Source organism: Hemiscyllium ocellatum, chromosome 15 (genome assembly GCF_020745735.1).
Source record: "Hemiscyllium ocellatum isolate sHemOce1 chromosome 15, sHemOce1.pat.X.cur, whole genome shotgun sequence".
In the NCBI taxonomy this organism is placed as follows: Eukaryota; Metazoa; Chordata; class Chondrichthyes; order Orectolobiformes; family Hemiscylliidae; genus Hemiscyllium; species Hemiscyllium ocellatum.
The window spans coordinates 45,220,324-45,243,109 of record NC_083415.1 but is presented as its reverse complement, the minus strand read 5'-3'; the positions used below and the strand labels follow the sequence as shown (position 1 = coordinate 45,243,109).

Below are 22,786 nucleotides of genomic sequence, written 5' to 3'. Positions count from 1 at the left end.
AAAAAAAATTGCAGTTTGTTTTTTTTTGAATGAGGTCCCGAAATGCAATCCTCCTCTTTCCAGCTCTACATTCATATTAGTACATTTTCAAATGTTGAAAATGTGTTGCTGGAAAAGCACAGCAGGTCAGGCAGCATCCAAGGAACAGGAAATTCGACGTTTCGGGCATGAGCCCTTCTTCAGAAATCCTGAAGAAGGGCTCATGCCCGAAATGTCGAATTTCCTGTTCCTTGGATGCTGCCTGACCTACTGCGCTTTTCCAGCAACACATTTTTCAGCTCTGATCTCCAGCATCTGCAGACCTCACTTTCTCCCCGTTTTCAAATGTTACCTTTTCCACTGCAGCCTCCCAAAATGTTTTAAAGGAATGATCTTAATTTCTGACTGCTGCTGGTATGATCTGCCTCAAAAAACCATTCTTCCACAAGGGGTCCTCAAAAGGTGCATTAGGCCCCTTCTTTGCATTTCCTGTGATTGATCACCACTAAGAGACATTTTAACCACCGCCCCTTAACATTCAACATTACTACCATCACTGAACTCCCACTGTCAACATCTTTGGGGTTACCATTGACCAGAAACTCAACTGGACTCACTACATAAACAAAGTGGCTCCAACAGCAGGTCAGAAACTAGGGGCACTATGGTGACTAACACCCCCTGACAACCCAAAGTCTATCCACCATCTACAAGGCACAAGTCAGGAGTGCAATGGAATACTCCCCACTTGCCTGGATGGGTGCAGCTCCAATAACACTCGAGCAGCTTGAAACCATCCAGAATAAAGCAACACACTTGACTGGCACATCTACAAACATTCAAACCCTCCAATACCAGTGCTCTGTAGCAGTAGTGTGTACTATACACAAGATGCACTGCAGAAATTCAAAGATCCTTAGACAGCACCTTTCAAATCCATGACCACTTCATCTAGAAAGGACAATGGCAACAGATACTTGGGAAAACCACCATCTTCAAGTTCCCCTCCAAGCCAATCACCATCCTGACATGGAAATATACCACCATTCCTTCAGTCATTGGGTCAAAATTCTGGAATTCCCTCCCTACCAACATTGTGGGTCAACCCACAGCAAGTGGACTGCAGCGATTCAAGGAGGCATTTCACCATCACCTTCTCAGGCAAATTAGGGATGGGCTATCAATGCATGCCAGCCAGTGATGCCCAAGTTCCACAAATGAATAATAAAAAAACTAAGGGCACCATGTCAATTTCTTAACCTTTACAAGCTGGGAACAAACTGATGCCATTTTGGTAACGAGTACACACTTTACTGAAATCTTGACAGGTCATTTAATACCAAAAAGCAGATCCTATGCTTCCAAATTGCTCGGTCTATTTTTTGATGGATAATAAAACTTTGTAAATCTGACTGAATTGGAATGCTGTTAGTGAAATGCATTGCAAGTCTCAATGCAGTTAAGTTAAACAAGTATTCATAAGCCTGTCTATTTTGAGTATAAGCACTTGCTTCATAAAAATGAACAATTAACGTACACCACCACAATGAGCAAGCTATTTCAAGTTATACTGCAATTAACACTTTGCTCTTTTGTCAGAAAGCAAAACCCACACTTTACTGTGATAACACATTCACATAATTTAAACATAAAGTTAATTAAAACATTGCTACATGAAGAAACACTAGTTCTTCCAACTACAGTTTGCCAATTTAGTTTGGCTATTTTTCTCAAAAGACTTAGAATTGCCCAGGTATATATTTGGACTTTGATATACACATTGACCTGTAGAAGATATTGTAGAGAATAGTTCAGCCTCAAGAAATGGAAGAGGCAAAAAGGCCTCATGCTCAACTTCCCCCATCTGAAGGTTAGAGTTCATTAGGACAGATATTAATGGTGGATATTATAGTGGGGATGCAGATGCAGAAAAGGCTTCAATACTCTGGGCTATTTTTAGTAGTAGACACAAGGAACTACGCTGAAATGTGTTGATCTTGCTGACAATTTGAAAAAGTATATTTTTATAATGTTCCATTTCACATTCTTCAGAAATGCCAAGTGCCTCAATACAATAAATTACTTTGGTAAGAAACTGTTACACAAGTTAATGAGGCAGCCAATTTACAGATAGCTAAATCTCAAAATCATCAATTAGATGCACCGCAGTCAACAATGGATGGTTGAAAATTGGCAAAGGACAGCATCTTAGATAAATGAAGCACTTCCTTAATGCTGCACAACAGTGTTACCCTGATTTCTTGTCCTTCCAGTTCTGACTAAGTACTTGATCCATCAAGCTTCAAACTAATCAATGTAGCTACAGAACATAATGAAACAGTATGTGGAGACTTCTGTAGATTCAACAAGATTTTAAACAGAAGCACTGTTTTGCCAGTTCAGGTAAAAGTAGAAGACCCCAGAGAACCATTTGAAGTTATGAATATTCAGAGTCCCACCAACATCCGACTAATCTGCAATCATCTTCAGCCAGAAGTACTAAGTGGATGATCCTCCTAGTCTCCTTGCGAACTCCCCTGTATCACCAAGCCACAGTTCAACCAATTTGATTAACTTAATGTGATAATCAAGAGACAGGGGGTGCTGGAGAAACTCAGTGGGTCTAGCACCATCTGTGGAGATAGAAAAACAGGGTGACTCTTCTTTCAAAAGTAGAAAGACTGGACTCAATGTTAAATGATTTTGTCTCTTCATAGTTGCTGCCAGACCTGCTGAACCTTTTCAGCAATTTGTTTACATTTTAGATCTCCAACATCTGACATTTTGCCTTTATTTGATGGCTGGAAGCACTAGATCCTGCAACAGTCATGAGTCCAACAATACCCCAGCAATAGTTCAGTAGTGTCATTGTAGTTAGCACTGCTGCCTTACAGTGCCAGGGATCTGGGTTCAATTCCAGCCTGGGGCAACTGTGTTTAGAGTTTGCATCTTCTCCCCACATCTGTGGGAGTTTCCACTGGATGCTCCGGCTTCCTACCACAGTCAAAGATGTGCAGGTTAGATAGACTGGCTATGCTAAATTGCCCAGTAGTGTGGAAGCTAGGTTTTATATAGTAAATGAAGTAACAAGCATAAGGTGGGATGCTTTTTGAAAGTACAGTGCAGACCTCATGAGCCAAATGGCCTTAGTATTCTATAAATAGTATTGAAGACATTTGCTCCAGAATTAACACACTAACTAGACATAAACTAATCACTGACCCAAACATTATGGAACATTCCCCAGATACATCTTTTACACAAAAAACAGAATATATTCAATCCATCCAATTGGTCTACTCACAAATAATCAAAGTAATAGAAATATTGTTGACCTTGCTATGAAATGGAATTTAAACAGCAATAAACTGCTAACCAATGGATAGTCGTGGTTCCATCAGGATCACTCAGCTTCAAATCTCATTACAACTTTTGTCTAAACCAGGTCAAAATAAAATTAACTAAAGCAGCAAAGTGAGTGACAATCTTTGACATCAAGGTAACATTTGACTGAGTGTGGCACCAAGGGGTTTCGAGAAGATTTGTAGCTCAGGTTGAGGTTTTGGATGTAGGCTTGCTTGCTGAGCTGAAAGGTTCATCTCCAAGGGGTCCTAACATCATTGAAATTAAAAGGAATTGGGAGCTCTCCAATGGTTGGAGTCATACAGATGACAAAGAAAGATGGTGGTATTTGGTGAAGTCTAATCTCAGGAGACTGCTGCAGACGTTCTTTGGCCCAACCATCTTCAATTGTTTCATCAATAACCATTCATTACTCAGTTGCTGAAGCAATACATGCTCACATGCCAGTTATCAGTGTAAGCCTGAATATTGCAAATAATATTCAGACCAAACAAGTTGAAGCCAACAGCAATCTCCAACAAGAAAGTTTAACCACTCCCCTTTAATTTCAGTGGTGCTCGCGTTGCTGAATCCCCCATCATCCTGAGGGTCATCACTGAACAAACTTAACTGGACACGGCCATATAAACAGTGACTGCAAATGAACAGAGGCTAGGAATTCTTTAGCAAGTAACTCCTCTTCAGATTCCTCAAAGCCTATCCAGCATCTACAGGCACAAATCAGGAGTCTGATGGAATATTCTAATGCCTGAACGAATCCGGCTCCAAACACCACAAGAAGCTCGACTCTAACCAAAGCAACCCATTTGACTGACATCCAACTACATCTTCAACATTTACTATGTTTTCATTGACACACGACAGTAGAACATACTATTTGCAAAATGTACTGCAATAATTCACCAATCCTCCTTCAAGAGCTACTTTCATGTCTGTCTTCCACTACCTAAGAGCATAAGGGAAACATAGGAATATCACCACTTGCAAGTTCACCTCCAGGTCATAAACCATCATGATTTGAATTATATCACTGTCCTAGATTCATCCATCGGTGGGATCAAAATCTTGGCACTCCCTTCCAAACAACACTGGGTGCACCTTTACCCTCTGAACTGCAGCAGTTCAAGAGGCTTCTCAAGACCAATTGAGAATGGGAAGCAAGTGGTGGCTTTGTCAATGACACCAAAATGCAAAGAATTAAAATGGACAAAAAATCCTTGTCAAATCATCAAGACAAAACTAACCAAGGTGTGCGTAAAATGCCTGCTGTTTTGCCAATAAAAACTTACACTTCAAACTTTCTAATTGTGAACTGTTTTGGAACCTCTCCATATTGTAACAAAAAGCATTATCTGGTTCTGATATGACTGGACCATAACAATGGCTGTTTTGTTACGAACTTTCACAAAATGTTGCCATGAGTTACAATGCACCTCATGGTACTGGATTACTCCATTTTCCAGTCTGAATACCTGCAATGAGAAAAATATAGAGAAGCAAACTTTCATTGAGAATTCTGGGGTGCAGAACTGACTTCATTAGCACAATGTAAAGGATTACTATCCTATCAAGCCCTGGTGTGAAAGCAGTAATTCAGCAGCTACATGAGTTTATAAACTCCAAGCAGCAGGCAGAAAAGACTTTTGCATTAAAACTGTGCAAAGCATTCATGAAGGTACTTTCCATAATTATTGAGTTAGCTTCACCACATCATATTTTTACCAAGCAACACAAAGGCAGGCAGTGCCAGTCAGGCTGTAGGAACTGCTACAAGAATAATGACTTAATGGTTCTGAACACTGCAGACAACTAGGAAATTTAACTGGCCTGACTGCATCTGAGGAGAGAAAGCAGAAGTAACATTTTGGGTCCAGTGTACCTTCTTCAGAATGGTTCCGAAGGAGGGTCACTGGATCCAAAACATTAACTCTGGTTTTGCTCCACAGATGCTGCCAGACCTGCTTGATTTTTCCCAGCAATTTCTGGGTTTTTTAAATTCCAACATCTGCAGTTCTTTGGTGGTGAGTTTTGGAAATCTGGTTCCCTGATATTGTTTTCTATACTTCATGAAATATGCTACAATTTTTAAACATTTATAATACACTTTGTAGCATGGTCAGAAAAACATCATGTTCTGGTTAATCCCTGTCTATACAAACCAAACAAATAATTTGCAACATGTACACATTTCAATCAAGTTCTTGAATGGTCAGTAGAGAAAAAAAGTGCTGTTTGACAGTATCAAATCTGCATTTGCAGTGATGTTACAATTAACTATAAAGATGGCCCCGGAAACACTGCGAGCAGAATCTGACTGGCACAAACAATATACGAGACAAGCAATAAATTTAATGCTGTCAAACTTAAATGGACGTTTTTTTCCTTGGAGAAATATGAAGCTTTTTTTGCATTTACCGTGTATGGGCATTTCATACACTGTACACTCCAAACACTGCAACAGATCTCACTTCAAATTCCTTCTTTACACATTTGCAGTCACTCATTTTACAAGAAGAGAGCTAGACAACTGTGCATAGTCAGATTCCCAAAGCAGCAAATAAAGTGAATAAACTTGAATTAAATTGACTTTGGTATAGATGACTGATGCATCAAACTGTTCAAATAGTTCGAATAGACTGTGCTCTTCCAACTGAAGAGTCTTCATCTGAAGCACAATGCCATCAACGATGCAGCACTCTCCCAATACTGCAATGAACAGCCAGCCTAATTACTGTACATCTGGAGGGGAATTTGCATGTACAATATCTGGCTCTGGATGCAGCAGCACTACCAACTCAGCCTCAAATGAAAACATGCAGTTTCAAAGCATAAAGTCACTATAATTAAAATAAATCTACTATGTATTCAATCCCATTGTAAATAAAAAAAGGTCACCGATAAATAAAAATTATCCTAACGACAACACTGAGGTACAAACTGCATAGCTGCATCCTTTTAAGACAAAGCTGAAATTTCACCCAGAAGTTATTCAATATTTTGATATCCACACCATTCAAAAAATACATGGCCTTTACATTTACAGCATGACCTACCAACCTTTGCAAATAGTCATGTCAGTCATATTTAGTTTACCATTCATGATTTATTATCACTGAATAATTAGGTCGTTTCGTTTCACACAAAAATTCCATAGTAAGGTATTATATGGAATTATTAGCAAGCATTATAGCCCAGCGTATCCAGCCTGGCATTTCACACGCTTCTGGAGTCCTTTTAGTTACCATTTTCCTACTAACCCTGTAACTATGCAGACAGCACGTCAGCGCAAAGCAGACGCTGCTCCCTGCTGCTTACTAAGGCTAATCTTAAAAAAATAGATTTGGAATAATTAAGGAAAAAAAATCAAACTACCAAGTAACAAGAGGATTGGTAGTGATTCACTTGTTGGTGCGATTTTAGGATGATAATTTGTATGAGTATTCGTCCCTGAAACAGTCTAGCAGCAGCTTAGAAGCAATACTTTAATAGGTGGAAATTTCTTTGTTATTTTCCCCCCATTCTGTGGATATGGCTGCACTTCAAAGTGCCTGTCGTTTCTGCCGGCACCACTGACTGCTACAACATTCACAGTCACACCCATCGGAACACTGCATCGAGTTGGGGGGGTGGGAACTCCCGCAAATGACACGAAGCACAAGAGGAAAGTGCCTAAAACAAGTCGTTTTTCCAGCGCTCCCAGCCAGAGGCCGGCTCTGATTCCCACCGGAGCCAGTGTGGCTGCACTGCCCCCAGCCTGGGGAATGCTGTGGCTGCACTGCCTCACCCAGCAAACAGCGGGATCCAAAAAACAAAATAAAGGCAGATCGTTAGAGAGAGGGATCGAGCCCGACTGTCTGCGCTAAGTTACCTGAAGTCTTTGTAACTGAGCGCTAGACCCGTGCCTGCTCCATCCCGGTTACAGAGAGAAAAATACACAACTCCTCCTGCTCACCATCGGTCACAGCCGTAAAAGCGATCGCCTGGGGCGAGGGGCAGAGGGAACCAGCTCCAGTCCTCCCCCCCAACCCCCGGAATTATCTTTTACAGGGATTGGGGGGGGGGGGGGGGGAGGAACCAGATCCAGTCCCTGGAATTCTTTTAAAAAAGGGATTGGGGGGGGGGGGGAAGACAGAAGATGAGATCCAGAGCCAACCCCTGGAATAGTGTTTTAAAGGGATTTTGAGGGGGGGGGGAAAGAAAGAACCAGATCCACTCCCTGGAATTGCCTTTTAAAAAAGGGGATGGGGGGGGGGGGAAGAGATGAGAACCAGAGCCAACCCCTGGAATTATGTTTTAAAGGGATGGGGGGGGGGGGGGGGGGAAGAACCAGATCCAGTCCCTGGAATTGCCTTTTAAAAAAGGGGATGGGGGGGGGGGGAAGAGATGAGAACCAGAGCCAACCCCTGGAATTATGTTTTAAAGGGATGGGGGGGGGGGGGGGGGGGAAGAACCAGATCCAGTCCCTGGAATTGCCTTTTAAAGGGATTGGGAGGGGGGCGGGGGAAGAGAGAAAGAACCAGATGCAGTCCCTCGAATTGCCTTTTACGGGGTGAGTGGGGGGAGAGGATAGAGACACAGCGCTGGGCTGAGGTTAGACCAGGTAGCTGCCACAGCGATGGGGAATGTGCGCTTTCAGCCCGTACCTGTGGCGTCAGGAGCTCGGCAGGTTTGCAGCCCGGGCGACGTTTGCAGCATCGGGGAAACAGCACGTTGTGATCAGCGATCAAACCACTCGCCTTTCGCGCTGACAGCTCCAGTAACGTGGGGAGGGAGGGGTTGAACCGTAAAGCTGAACGCGAGCTCACGGCCAGACTGCGCGAATCCTTTACCACACACACACACACAGTGTGTGCACGTACTGAAACCACTCGCCTGCTTCCTACCCTGCCCAATGAGATCGCGGCGCCTCCAGTTTTAATCCCACAATTCTTTCTCAGCAATGCAACAAATTCCTTACTGCAGGAGCGAGAGAGAGAGAAATGCTGCAATTGCCATTGACTTCCGCCACGTGATGAAACGCTGCAAAGTTAATGTTTTGTAACCTCCCTGAAGAATCCCCAGAAATATGAGGGCTTCTGGAATTACATATGACCTATCCAGCAGCTTGGGGGGGAGTGAGCAGACACAAAGACCCCTTTTCATGCATAATGCAAACATTTCAAATAGGCTCGTTTATGATCTTAAATAGTCCTTAATCACATGCTACTGTTTATCCACGAAACTGTGCAGTGAAGTGATATCTGATGACTGGATTGAGATGTGGGCCAATTCAGAGAGAGAGATATGGTCATATTAAGACAAATTATTGCTGAACATGATGTAGAGTGTGAAGTTTTTGCATCATAGCCACTAAAATATAGTTATCGGATAAAAATAACCAGAGATGAAAAACGTCTTGTTCTGTTACACTTGGGTATTAACTTTATATGCACTGAAAAATAGGAAATGTAAAGTCTTCTTGCAGAGTGGACATTAAAATTAATATTTGAAACTTTTAGAAAAAAAGGTTAAAGCAATATGTTTGTCTTCTCAGTTTGCTTTATTCTGCATCACATTGTATGGAAATTAAGTCACGTTTCATTGTCTTCCCTTAAACTCATTATTTTGACAAATCTTTAAACTGGAAATCATTGGCTGCTTTTGACACAACTTTCTCCTTTCACCTTTATGCTTTTAAAGCACACGTGTTGTTAATCCATACTTTGTTTTATGTCTTCATAGGATGTTAGTGTATTTGCCCTTGAGAATGTGATGTTGGGTCAAGTTCCTGAACTGTTGCAGTCATACGAGGTATTCTAAATTTTTCAACTAATAATGGTGATGTAGTTCACCTGACCTGAACATCTTTGTGACAGTGGGAGGAAACCAGAGCACCCGGGGGAAACGCACACAGACACTTTTCCTTCCCATTCTCCCACTTCCTCCAAACCAAAGGAGTAGCCATGGGCACCCGCATGGGCCCCAGCTATGCCTGCCTCTTCGCTGATATGTAGAACAGTCCATCTTCCGCAGCTACACTGGCACCACCCCCCACCTTTTCCTCCGCTACATCGATGACTCTATTGGTGCTGCCTCGTGCTCCGACGAGGAGGTTGAACAGTTCATCCACTTTACTAACACCTTCCACCCTGTCCTCAAATTTACCTGGACCGTCTCAGACTCCTCCCTCCCCTTCCTATACCTCTTCATTTCTATCTCGGACGACCGACTCAACACAGACATTTACTAAAACCAACTGACTCCCAAAGCTACCTAGATTACACCTCCTCCCATCCTGCCCCCTGTAAAAATGCCATCCCATATTCCGAATTCCTTCGCCTCCACCGCATCTGGTCCCAGGAAGACCAATTCCATTACCGAACAACCCAAACGGCCTCCTTCTTCAAAGACCGCAGTTTCCCCTCCGACGTGATCAATGATGCTCTCCACCGTATCTCTTCCACTTCCCGCACCTCCGCCTTTGAGCCCCGCCCCTCCAATCGCCACTAGGACAGAACCCCACTGGTCCTCACCTTCCACCCCACCAACCTTCGGATACAACGTATCATCCTCCATCATTTCCACCACCTCCAAACAGACCCCACCACCAAGGATATATTTCCCTCCCTACCCCTATCAGCGTTCCAGAGAGACCACTCCCTCCGCAACTCCCTCGTCAGGTCCACACCCCCCACAAACCCAACATCCACTCCCGGCACCTTCCCCTGCAACCAAAAGAAGTGCAAAACTTGCACCCACACTTCCCCCCTCACCGCCCTCCAAGGTCCCAATGGATCCTTCCATATCTGTCGCAAATTCAACTGCACCTCCACGCACATCATTTACTGTATCCGCTGCGGTCTCCTCTACATGGGGGAGGCAAGCCACCTACTTGCAGAACGTTTCAGGGAACACCAATGTGACACCTGCACCAACCAACCCGTGGCTGAACACTTTAACTCCCCCGCCCACTCCACCAAGGACATGCAGGTCCTGTGGCCTCCTCCATCACCAGACTCTGGCCACACGACACCTGGAGGAAGAGCGCCTCCTCTTCCGCCTAGGAACTCTCCAACCACACAGGATGAATGTAGACTTCTCTAGTTTCCTCATTTCCCCTCCCCCCACCTTAACTCTGTCCCAACCCCCCCATTCAGCACCACCCTCTTGACCTGCAATCTTCTTCCGGACCTCTCCGTCCTCACCCCCTCTCTGGCCTATCACCCTCACCTCCTTTCACCTATCATATTCCCAGCGCCCCTCCCCCCTACCTTTTATCTCAGCCCACTTGGCACACCAGCCTCATTCCTGAGGAAGGGCTTATGCCCGAAATGTGTTTTACCAGCACCGCATTTTTTAACATTCTCCAGCATCTGCAGTCCTCACTTTCTCCCACTGGAACAGTGTGCAAACTCCACACAGTCATCTGAGGCTGGAATCGAACCTAGGACCCTGGAGCTGTGAGGCAACAGTGCTAACCACTGAGCCACCATGCTGCCCTGTATTTTAGCGAGCCATTTTTCCTTATCAGAATTACTAAATGAAAGCACTAGTGCTAGCCTTACAATCTTTATAAGCAATTCAAAACTTAATCCTTCCACAGTTCAATTCAGAGAATCATTATAAATCCTGGTCCACCAAAGAGCATTGCATCCCATCCCTGTAACTCTGCACTTATCATGGTTACTTCTGGCCTGCAAATCTTTGGATTGCAGGAGGAGACCCATGAGGATGCAGGAGAATTTGTAAACTATACAGACAGTCACCCAAGGCTGGAATTTGTATCCTGCTCCCTGGAGCTTTGAGGCAGCAGTGCTAAGTTCTGTGCCACCCATGATTTTGTATCCATCACACTTAATATCAGTTTACTTCTATTCTATTCTTCAACTTGCATTGTGGGTGGGCTTTTTTAGAAATGTGAAGAAGTTCAGACTTCTACTTGTTCTAATATTGGTGCTACTCAACAGCAATAGTGCCAACTTGCTGTCTCGACATATTCACAATTTCAAGTCCATTAATAAAGTATTTCAGAGGCTTAGACCAATCAGTAATCACACTTTAAAAATTGGCATGTAAAAGAAATAAGAAAAATTCCGAAGAGATTATTCCATCATATTTAACTCTGGAATTGAGAGGAATCAACATTTCTTACATATTTTTAGTCTGGGGATTATGTTTCATGTGACAGATTTAACTTTAATTTCATGTGAAAATCTAAATATGATTGTTTATACTTCTATAAAACATCCAAGAACAGCTGAAGACTTTATAGCTAGATAGCTTGGGTTTTTCTCAAGTACTCGCTCCTTCCCTTACAGATCAATAGAATATTATAACATGCTTACAAAGCCTAAGAATATTTTGTGTGTGTATTGTAAGCGCTGAGTCTGTGGTACTCTCATCAAATTCAAACACCATTCCAGACAACTATCATATTCACTCTGTTTTTATCATGTTTGCAATGTTTTATCTGTGCTCTTTATCATCACCAGATCCTAAACAGATAAAAAGAGAATTTAAACTGCATTTGAGAGTATCAGGATGAATGTATCAAAAGCTGTGAACAATTCTTATTTCCTTTTTATTTCTTCTTTCGCCTGCAAGAATTTAGTCTTGAAAAGTGCAATCTCAGTGAAATGTAAAATTATAGGCCTTTTTAAGACATTTTTCCTCTTTAAAAACAGTTTCCAGTTCCCTGAAAATAATTGCGCTCCATTTTGCAGTCTGAAACTAAACATTATGTACTTTTTAACCTTTCCTAAAAACTAAGAAGCTTTTAATTTAAATGAAATTCAGACAGCTGAGTCACAGGCTGTTCCAGTGAGAATGGCCGGCACAGACTGGCACAACAACATTCGTATGGCTTTTCATTAAAACACTAACTAATTTACCCTCCGAGGCTTTGAAAAATATAAGATGCAGCAGCTGAGTCCGTCCCCAAAGAATCTGACTTGATGCCATCTGGTTGAGATCCATCCCGGAATAAAATTCTCTTCAGGCTGAGCTCTATTCCCTTTGTCCCAGCCAGCCAATGCACTAAAGATGTCAGTACTGATAATGGTGGTGTAGGCTCAACTTGATTGCATCAACAGTTATTTTTAAACTAGGGAAAGAAAAGACATGAAAGACAGAAAATTCATGCTAAGTTTGAAAAAAAGTTTGTAATTTAAAGGAATGTTATGTTATTAAAAAGTATACTGAAGTTGATTTTTTGATTCCTTTTTTAGATGAAGGACTAAATTATAAATGAGCATCTGCACAAGGCGAAGGAATAGGAATTTTACTTGCAAGATACCATTTCTGCATTATAAATCAAACGAAATAAATTTTAGACTTGACCCCTTTCTTACAAGAGTTACAAACATAGCCCTCTGTTTACCATTCTCAACTTTGCCAGGTTTTGCTGCAATAAATCTGAAGTGGACGACAGTCTGACATGAACTTGGCAGTATAAATACCGTGAAATGCAAATCCTGCAATATGCATTGCGAATTGTACCTTTTTAAGAAAACACTTAAATCAAGCCCAGAGTTTATGGCTGTTTATGCAGAACTGATCTGGACTAAACTGGATTGATGATCAACATAAGCAGATTAACCTTTTTTAAAGTTGAAGGGCCACATTACGAAGGGCACCTCGGAGAGACACTTGTATTCTGTCTGTGCTGTTCACATGCTTTGATATGTTCACTACCCTAATGTCCAGCAGCAAATGGTAAAATGTGATATGTTTCAGGATTTTTTTGATCATTTCTCTGCAGAAATTGTTTGGAATTTGGGGTGTAGTCTTCCATCACATGTAAAACTGTGTCCTCATTAGCATCTATCATTAAACAGAATAGTCCAGATGTGGCAACATTAGTCTGGAAAATGCTGGAAAATTATCTTTGTAATAATCAAATTTCTTGAGATTAAATCATTTGCCTGATTGTGATACTGTTAGCAATGATTGTTCACTCCAACTAATCAATCAAAAACCATACTAAAGTCTTTTTGCACCTTTGGCAATGATCATCACTGACCGATACACTCATAGATTGCTGTTTCATATTCCTTTATGCATATTATTACATTCATCTGCATTAAAATCAATATTCCATTGCTTATCATGTCCACTTAATTAGTCCACAATCCTTAGAGTGTGATCAATCTCTCACATATTTATCATTTGACTCTGCAGGATTTTATGAGCAGATGATTGTTTACAATTACGAAACAGAACGCAGTACTATAGTTACCATACCTTGAAAAGACATAACCTCCTATTTGCTTCTTTATCATTGCCTCCTCTTTTTCTGTAAAATAGCAAGTTTCAAAGCAATTCGTGAGATTGCAATTAATTCCATAGGCATTAACCATTTTTAAAGGCCTGAGAAATTTTTTCAAATATCTTATACAAATCTGTGGAAATTATGTCCATTGACTGGTCAACTTCTTCATGAGTTGTGTTGCTCCTTCAAGCACTGTAGTAGATTCTAAATCCATGCTGGTTGTTCCATCTGGCCAAGGTGCCCTCAAGACATTGATTTCTTTGCGATTTTGCAATAACAGATGCTTTACTGAACTCAACGTATGTCATTGATTCTTGGGCCAAAATGGATGGATCTGGAATATTTTCAGTCCTCTCTGTGAAAGATTATCCGCTATTTTTGACATGTGAAATGTACATTTCCATTACTGAGCACAGTAGCCTAGCGGTTAGTACTGTTGCCTCTCAATACCAAGGACCCAGGTTCAATTCCATTTGTGGGTAACTGCCTGTGTGGAGTTTGCACATACTTCCCATGTATATGTGGTGTGCTTCAGTCTTCTCCCACAGTCCAAAGATATGCAGATTGGGTGGATTGATCATGCTAAATTGCCCACAGTGTCCAGGAATTTGCAGGTTAGGTGGATTAGCAATGAGGAATGCAGGGTTACTGGGGTGGGTCAGAGTGGGATGTTCTTCAGAGGATCAGTGTAGACTTCTTGGACTGAATGAACTGCTTCCACACAAAGGATTCTATGATTGGAAGGGTACTTCCTGCACCACTGCTGACACAAGGCTTTGTGAACCTGAAGGCAAAGTACACTCTTACTGCTCTTCCAAGATCAGTCACAGGGAGTACTTTGGATGTGCATAAAAAGATTTTATATGCCAATCAATGCTCAGCCTTCAAATACTTTTATTTAGACTTTGGTTTGGTTTTGACTTCTTTACTCAGACACTAGAATAGGATAGGAATAATGGATAACATCTTTTCCCTGAGATGGGGGAGTCGGAACTAGAGGGCATAGATTTAGGATGAGAAGGGAAAGAAATGAAAGGGAAGTTCCCCACGGGAGATTGGTTAGCAACATTAGATCTCATGGAATACAGGGAGAACTAGCCACTTGGATACAGAATTGGCACAAAAGTAGATGACAGAAGGTGGTGGTGGAGGGTTGTTTTTCAGACTGGCGACCTGTGACCAATGGAGTGCCACAAGGATCGGTGCTGGGTCCTCTACATTTTGTCATTTATACAAATGATTTGGATATGAACATAGGAGATATTGTTAGAAAGTTTGCAGATGACACCAAAATTAGAGGTGTATGGACAGTGAAGAAGGTTACCTCAGATTATAATGGGATCTTGATCAGATGGGCCAATAGGCTGAGGAGGAGCAGACGGAGCTGAATTTAGATAAATGTGAAGTGCTGCAATTTGGGAAAGCAAATCTTAGGTTAACTTATACATTTAATGTTAGGGTCCTGGGGAGTGTTGCTGAACAAAGAGACCTTGGAGTGCAGGTTCATAGCTCCTTGAAAGTGGAGTCGCAAGTAGATAAGATAGCGAAGAAGGTGTTTGGTATGCTTTTTTTAATTGGTCAGAGCATTGTCGACAGGAATTGGGAGGTAAATGTCGTGACTGTACAGGACATTGGTTGGGCCACTATTGGAAGATTGCGTGCAATTCTGGTCTCCTTCCTATCAGAAGGATGTTGTGAAACTTGAAAGGGTTCAGAAAAGATTTACGAGGATGTTGCCAGAGTTGGAGAGTTTGAGCTATAGGGAGAGGCTGAATTGGGTGGGGCTGTTTTCCCTGGAGCATCGAAGGCTGAGAGATTACATTATAGAGGTTTATAAAATCACGAGGGACATAAATAGACAAGGTCTTTTCCCTGGAATGGGGGAATCCAGAACTAGAGGGCATAAGTTTAGGGTGAGAGGGGAAAGATATAAAAGGGTCCTAAGGGGAAACCTTTTCATGTAGAGGTGGTGTGTGTGTCTGGAATGAGCTGCCAGGGGAATTGGTGGAGGCTGGTACAATTGCAACATTTAAAAGGCATCTGAATGAGTATATGAATAGGAAGGGTTTAGAGGGACATGGGGTAGGTGCTGGCAAGTGGGACTAGATTAGGTTTAGATATCTGGTCGACATGGACAAGTTGGACCGAAGGGTTTGTTTCCGTGCTGTACATCTCCATGACTAGCTTCATGATCTGACTATGTTTGTCCATTGTTTGTTGTCTAAAAGAAACATTATTCCTTCCCGTATCGCTTAAAATAAATTTGAAAATTTCTCATTTTTTATTTGTTGTTTAACTGTCCAGATTCCATTTCCATTTTTTACTTTGTTCTATCCTTCTTTATTTATTGTCTTACCGAGCCAAATTCTTATTTTTGGTCTTAACTTTTATTACAATATTGCAACAAAAACTAACTAATGATTAATGAAACTATTACTCCCTCATTTCCAAATTAACAGTCCATCAATTCTGGTAGCTTGCTAATTGTCAAATTTCATACAGCATCTGCTGTGCCACTCTGCTACCAGCCACGCATTGATTATTGCTAGAAAATTCCTTGCAATTTTATCTCTTCTTTAGTGACACTGGTTAGTCCAATTGATAGCTGAAAAATAAAGATTTTCTGTGATTCTCATTTTCTTGTACCCTATGGTGTCTTATGAGGCACAGGTCGTTCTGCTACAATGCACGATTCATTAACACAAATTTGCTACAACACGATAGACGAATTGGGGACACTGTTTCTAAAGCATGAACATTTAAAGCGTGTATTAGTTATAACATGATTCCAGCACCATTAGTTTAAATGGTGCTGGTATTAACGTGATTTTCTTATAACATGGGATTGAACTACTGCATTATACTAAAACTGACTATATTGTTATATCAGAACTATTAATCTGAGATCAATAGATGTAGATTGCAATGAAAACCGTTTTGGACAGAGTAATGCATATACTGTGGTATCAGAAATCAAAGCAGGACTAGATCATATGTCTCATCAAGACTGCTCCATTATTCAGAACATTTGTGGTTGATCTGATCTAGGCCTCAGCTCCAATTTTCTGAAAACACTCCCCAATTTTTGACTCCTATATTTCCAGAATATGTCTGTTTCATACTTGCATGTATTCAATTACTCAACCTCCACTTCTCTCTGGGGTAGAGCTTACCAAACATACATGATCCCCTGATGATTCCTTAGATGACCATGACCACATGTAAGAAGTGCTCTCAGCTGCAGAAGCTGGAGCTCGGGTTCTCGGAGCTTGAGCAGTGGTTGGAGACTATGAATAGCACATCCGTGAGGCTGAGAGTTATGTGGATCGCATGTTTAGAGAGGTGGTCACACTGCAACTCAAGAGACTAGAAGAGAGAGGGAATGGTTGACCGTCAGAAGGAACAGGCAGGTAGTGCAGGAGTCCACTGGGGTCTTGCTCACTAACCCAATATTCCTTTTCAGAAGCTGATGTGGGTGCTGTTACCTCAGAGGAGTGCAGTCAGAGCCAAGTTTCTGGCACCGCAAGCAGCTTGACTGTATATGGGGGTGAGGAAAAAGAAAGGAAGAACAATAATCATAGGGGATTCTGCAGTTAGGGGAGCAGACAAGCATTTCGACAGCCAAATATGTGACTCCAAATGACTGGAGGGCATCCTGACCGGGGAGGGTGATGACTTAGATGTTGTGGTCCATGTTGGTCCAAATGATATGAGCAAAGTGAGGAATGAGGTCTTGCATTAAGAATTCAGGAAGTTAAGCAGTAGATTTAAAAAACAGGACCCCAATAATCATCATCTCTGGATTGCTTTTAGTGCTACGCGCTTGTGAGTTTAGAAATAGGAAAATAAGACAGATGAATGGTTGCTCAAGAGTTGCTCCAGTCAAGACAGTTTTAGATTCCTGGATCACTGGAACCATAAGGTTAAAAATCACACAACACCAGGTTACATTCCAACAGGTTTATTTGGAGTTCGGTACTCATGAGGATGACATCAGCTGGGACCTTGGGTTCACGTCACACTACAGGTGACTCCACTGTACCATACACTCACTCTCACACACAGACCCTCTCCCATACATGAGCACCCTTGCATACGCCCACAAATGCACCCTGTCATAGGCTAATACCCCATCACACTCACACACATTATTTTACCAAGCTTGCGCGCACACAAGCACACACACTTCTCACATGCACACACACTCACATGTGCACACTCACTCTGTTTCTCTCTCCTGCACGCGCACACACACACACACATAAGTTTATATGGTGAATTTATATTTGCATATACATTCTATTTTGCTCAAAAAATGCATAACCTACAAGTAGTCAATCCATGTGATATCAAGTTCACATCTGACTCAAGATTGGGATACAGGGAGACTTTAACCTAACATCTTTAAAGCATTATCTGAACTGAGATGGCACCTTTTGTTATAAAACCTGAAGTTATCTTGAGAATGTGACTTAAAGGAAGTTCTTGGATTTATATATTGAAGAACTGAAACTAATTAACCCATTCTAAAAGATGAAAGACTTAACCTTGTTTGTTCAATATATCCTTTCAGCTGCATGACACTGTAATCTTTTGCTGTAAATTCTGTGTCTTATGTCCTGCTTCACAACTACCTGATGAAGAAACAGCGTTTTGAAAGCTAGTGCCTCCAAATAACTCAGTTCGTCAATAACCTAATGTTATGCGATTTTGAACTTAGTCTACCCCACTCCAATACTGGTTCCTCCAATTCATGTATAACGGTACCCTCTCTACCATAAAATTCTGTAGCCCCTCCCTGTTTAAATTATATTTTGCCTTTCTTTCCGCCAACGTGATCAAGATCACATTTTCATATATTATATTCTTTCTGCTAAATTTTTATCGACTTGCTTAACTTGTCTGGAGCCCTCTGCAGATACTGTGTCCCACTTATAACTTTTTTCCTTTTTATCTTTGTATCATCAGCAAATCTGGTTCCAGTACATATTGTCCATTCATCCATTTTAATAGTTGGGACCCATGGTACTCTACTAGTTACAATTTGCCAACCCGAAAATACTCAGTTTTCTTGATTATGTTTTCTGTTAGTTAGCTAATCCTCTATTTATACTAATATATTATCAATATATTATAAACTCTAAACACACTACACTTACTGATACTCCTTTACCCACTAAATCATTAAACCCTCAAATAACTCTAATAAATTTGTCAAACACAGTTTTCCTTTCATTAAACTATTTGACTCTGCTTAATTGTATTGCGATTTCCTAAATGTACTGCTATTACTTCCTTAATGGATTCCGGCATTTTCCCAATAGCAGATGTTGGACTGGCTGTCCTATAGTGTTCTGCTTTTCATCTCCGTCTTTTCTTGTGTGTTCCTGACCTTTCTTTCTACGTTGATAGTTTTTGCAAGTTTAAGCAAACTCCCATGAAATGAAAAATATCACTTTTATTTATGAAGTGATGAAGCAGCTCCCATACATTTAAGGAATGGCATTGCATTGGGCATTGTTTGTGCAACAGCTTGGGGAAACCCTCACCCAATTAAAGTGATTACACTTGCAAAAAGTACAATGGAATTACGTTGTTCAACTGCCTTCCAACCCATATTGTGTGAAGTACTGCCCATTTATTTTGTATTAATATTGCAATTATAACATTATTCCAGCAAGCAGCTCTCTGTCTCCCTATTATACCTTTCTTGCTGCATTACTAATGATTAACAAATTGCTTTTCTATCTCTTTTCTTCTATTCTGTCCACCCTTCCACACCTTTTATGTGATACTCTAACATCAGCAGTACTTATACACCTAACTTAAATAGCTCCATCTCTTGGCCAACTTGCACTAGCAGTTCTATTTCTGTAATAGTAATAGCATGAGTATTTTCATTCTTAAATCAGTAAATAAGATTGGCAAGTTTGAGATGCAGATTGCCATGTGGAAATATGGTCTAACAGTAAAATAAAAACCTGACCCAAAGAAAAGCAGGTCTGGGTGGTAAATATATCTGGCTACAAGGTACTGAGAAAAGATGGCATGGGAAGGAAATGAAGAGCAGTGGCAGAATTGATTAAGGATTGAGAAAGAGAAGGTCCCAGAATGTTCAAGGACAGAACTGATTTAACTAGAGCTAAGGAACAAAAAAGGTGCAATTACATTGCACAGTGTAGACTCTGGACCACCTACTAGTCAGAAGGATATCGAAGAACATTTTTGCAGGATATTTACGGAGAGATGCCCAACTTTACACAGTAGTTATAATGGGACAGTAAGTTTAAGGGGTATATATATAGAGAGAGAGAGAGAGAGGGAGTGGCAAGCATTCTGTGAGAGTGTTCATGTAAATTTCCGACAATAGTATGTATCCGGTTGAATAAGGAAGTATGCACTCATGGACCTGTTCCTTGGAATTAAGGTGGTCCAAGTAGAAAAAGTTACATTGGAGGAACATTTAGGAGACAGTGATCACTTGTATCATAAGATTTAGGATGATGAAGGACAATGTCAATCCCAACTAAGAAAATCAGATTGCCAAACAACCTACGTCCAGGGGGCATTGAAGTCATATTCAATGGGAACTGAGTTGAATAGATTGGAACAAATTATTGTTGGGAAAAGTTGTAAGCAATGGGCTACCTTCAAAAACCAAGACAGAAGCTGTGAGGTCATGGTAGGCAATATTGTAACGCTTTTGGTAAGATATAGTGAGAGATCTCACTTGACTTTGAGGTAAAAAGCCTCCAAAAAACATGCTGCATCTTGGACCAAGTCAAAAATTGCAAGCTTCAGCACTATATCTTTGTTGAGAGGTATGGACATATCTCCTTATTTGTCTGCCACTGCTTCTCTACTGTTTTATCTTTTCACCTATTTTCCTTCCAGTTTAGCCAAGAGTGCCTTCTTTCAATATAGTCTATAATGAAATTTAGGAGAAAGTGAGGACTGCAGATGCTGGAGATCAAAACTGAAAATGTGTTGCTGGAAAAACGCAGCAGGTCAGGCAACATCCAAGGAGCAGGAGAATCAACATTCCGGGCATGATCCCTTCTTCAGGAATGAGGAAAGTGTGCCAAGCAGGCTAAGATATAAGGTAGAGAGGAGGGACTTGGGGGAGGGGTGTTGGAAATGCAATAGGTGGAAGGAGGTAAAGTTGAGGGTGATAAGGTGAGGGTGATAGGCTGGAGTGGGGGTGGGGGCGGAGAGGTCAGGAAGAAGATTGCAGGTTAGGAAGGTGGTGCTGAGTTCGAGGGTTGGGACTGAGACAAGGTGGGGGGAGGGGAAATGAGGAAACTGGAGAAATCTGAGTGCATCCCTTGTGGTTGGAGGGTTCCTAGGCGGAAGATGAGGCACTCTTCCTCCAGCCGTCGTGTTGCTATGGTCTGGCGATGGAGGAGTCCAAGGACCTGCATGTCCTTGGTGGAGTGGGAGGGGGAGTTGAAGTGTTGAGCCACGGGGTGGTTGGGTTGGTTGGTCCGGGTGTCCCAGAGGTGTTCTCTGAAATGTTCCACATGTGAGCGGCCTGTCTCCCCAATATAGAGGAGGCCACATCGGGTGCAGCGGATGCAGTAAATGATGTGTGTGGAGGTGCAGGTGAATTTGTGGTGGATATGGAAGGATCCCTTGGGGTCTTGGAGGGAAGTAAGGGAGAAGGTGTGGGCGCAAGTTTTGCATTTCTTGTGGTTGCAGGGGAAGGTGCCGGGAGTGGAGGTTGGGTTGGTGGGGGGTGTGGACCTGACGAGGGAGTCACGGAGGGATTGGTCTTTTAGGAATGCTGATAGGGGAGGGGAGGGAAATATATCCCTGGTGGTGGGGTCTGTTTGGAGGTGGCGGAAATGACGACAGATGATACGATGTAGATGGAGGTTGGTGGGGTGGTAGGTGAGGACCAGTGGGGTTCTGTCCTGGAGATGCGGTGGAGAGTATTGTCGATCACGTCTGGGGGGAAATTGCGATCTTTGAAGAATGAGGCTATCAGGGTTGTTCGGTATTGGAACTGGTCCTCCTGGGAGCAGATGCGGCGGAGATGAAGGAATGGAAATAGGGAATGGCGTTTTTACAGGGGGCAGGGTGGGAGGAGGTGTAGTCTAGGAGGTGTAGGAGGTGAACTGACTGACTCCCACAGCTACCTAGACTACACCTCCTCCCACCCTGCACCCTGTAAAAACGTCATCCCATATTCCCAATTCCTTTATCTCTGCCGCATCTGCTCCCAGGAGGACCAGTTCCAATACCGAACATCCCAAATGGCCTCCTTCTTCAAAGACCGCAATTTCCCTCCAGACATAATCTACGATGCTCTCCACCACATCACCTCCACTTCCCGCTCCTCCGCCCTTGAGTCCCGCCCCTCCAATTGCCACCAGGACAGAACCCCACTGGTCCTCACCTACCACCCCACCAACCTCCATATACATCGTATCATCTGTCGTCATTTCCGTCACCTCCAAACGGACCCCACTACCAGGGATATATTTCCCTCCCCTCCCCTATCAGCATTCCAAAAAGACAACTCCTTCCGTGACTCCCTCGCCAGGTCTATACTCCCCCACTAATCCAACCTCCACTCCCGGCACCTTCCCCTGCAACCTCAAGAAATGCAAAACTTGCGCCCACACCTCCCCCCTTACTTCCCTCCAAGGCCCCAAGGGATCTTTCCATATCCACCACAAATTCACCTGCACCTCCACACACATCATTTACTGCATCCGCTGCACCCGATGTGGCCTCCTCTATATTGGGGAGACAGGCCGCCTACATGCGGAACGCTTCAGAGAACACCTCTGGGACACCCGGACCAACCAACCCAACCACCCCGTGGCTCAACACTTCAACTCCCCCTTCCACTCCACCAAGGACATGCAGGCACTTGGACGCCTCCATCGCCAGACCATAGCAACACGACGGCTAGAGGAAGAGTGCCTCATCTTCTGCCTAAGAACCCTCCATCCACAAGGGATGAACTCAGATTTCTCCAGTTTCCTCATTTCCCCTCCCCCCACCTTATCTCAGTCCCAACCCTCGAACTCAGCACCATCTTCCTAACCTGCAATCTTCTTCCTGACCTCTCCGCCCCCACCCCCACTCCAGCCTATTGCCTTCACCTTATCACCCTCACCTTACCTCCTTCCGTCTATCGCATTTCCAATGCCCCTCCCCCAAGTCCCTCCTCCTTTTATCTTAGCC

General features: G+C 42.5%; 1 protein-coding gene across 6 annotated transcripts in view; it reads right to left on the bottom strand.

The window, feature by feature from the left end:
* Positions 1-22,786, bottom strand: part of LOC132822968 (band 4.1-like protein 1) — a 341,878-nt gene that overhangs the window by 270,981 nt on the left and 48,111 nt on the right. For 3 of the 6 annotated variants that reach the window (XM_060836437.1, XM_060836435.1, XM_060836436.1), the window contains exon 1: positions 7,986-8,211. The exons of 1 other annotated variant lie outside the window; for it this stretch is intronic. The gene's annotated coding sequence lies outside the window, so the exon portion shown is untranslated. Of the gene's footprint in view, positions 1-7,985; positions 8,213-22,786 lie in introns of those variants that run through there. 2 more of the 6 variants (XM_060836430.1, XM_060836433.1) reach the window with 1 other exon arrangement.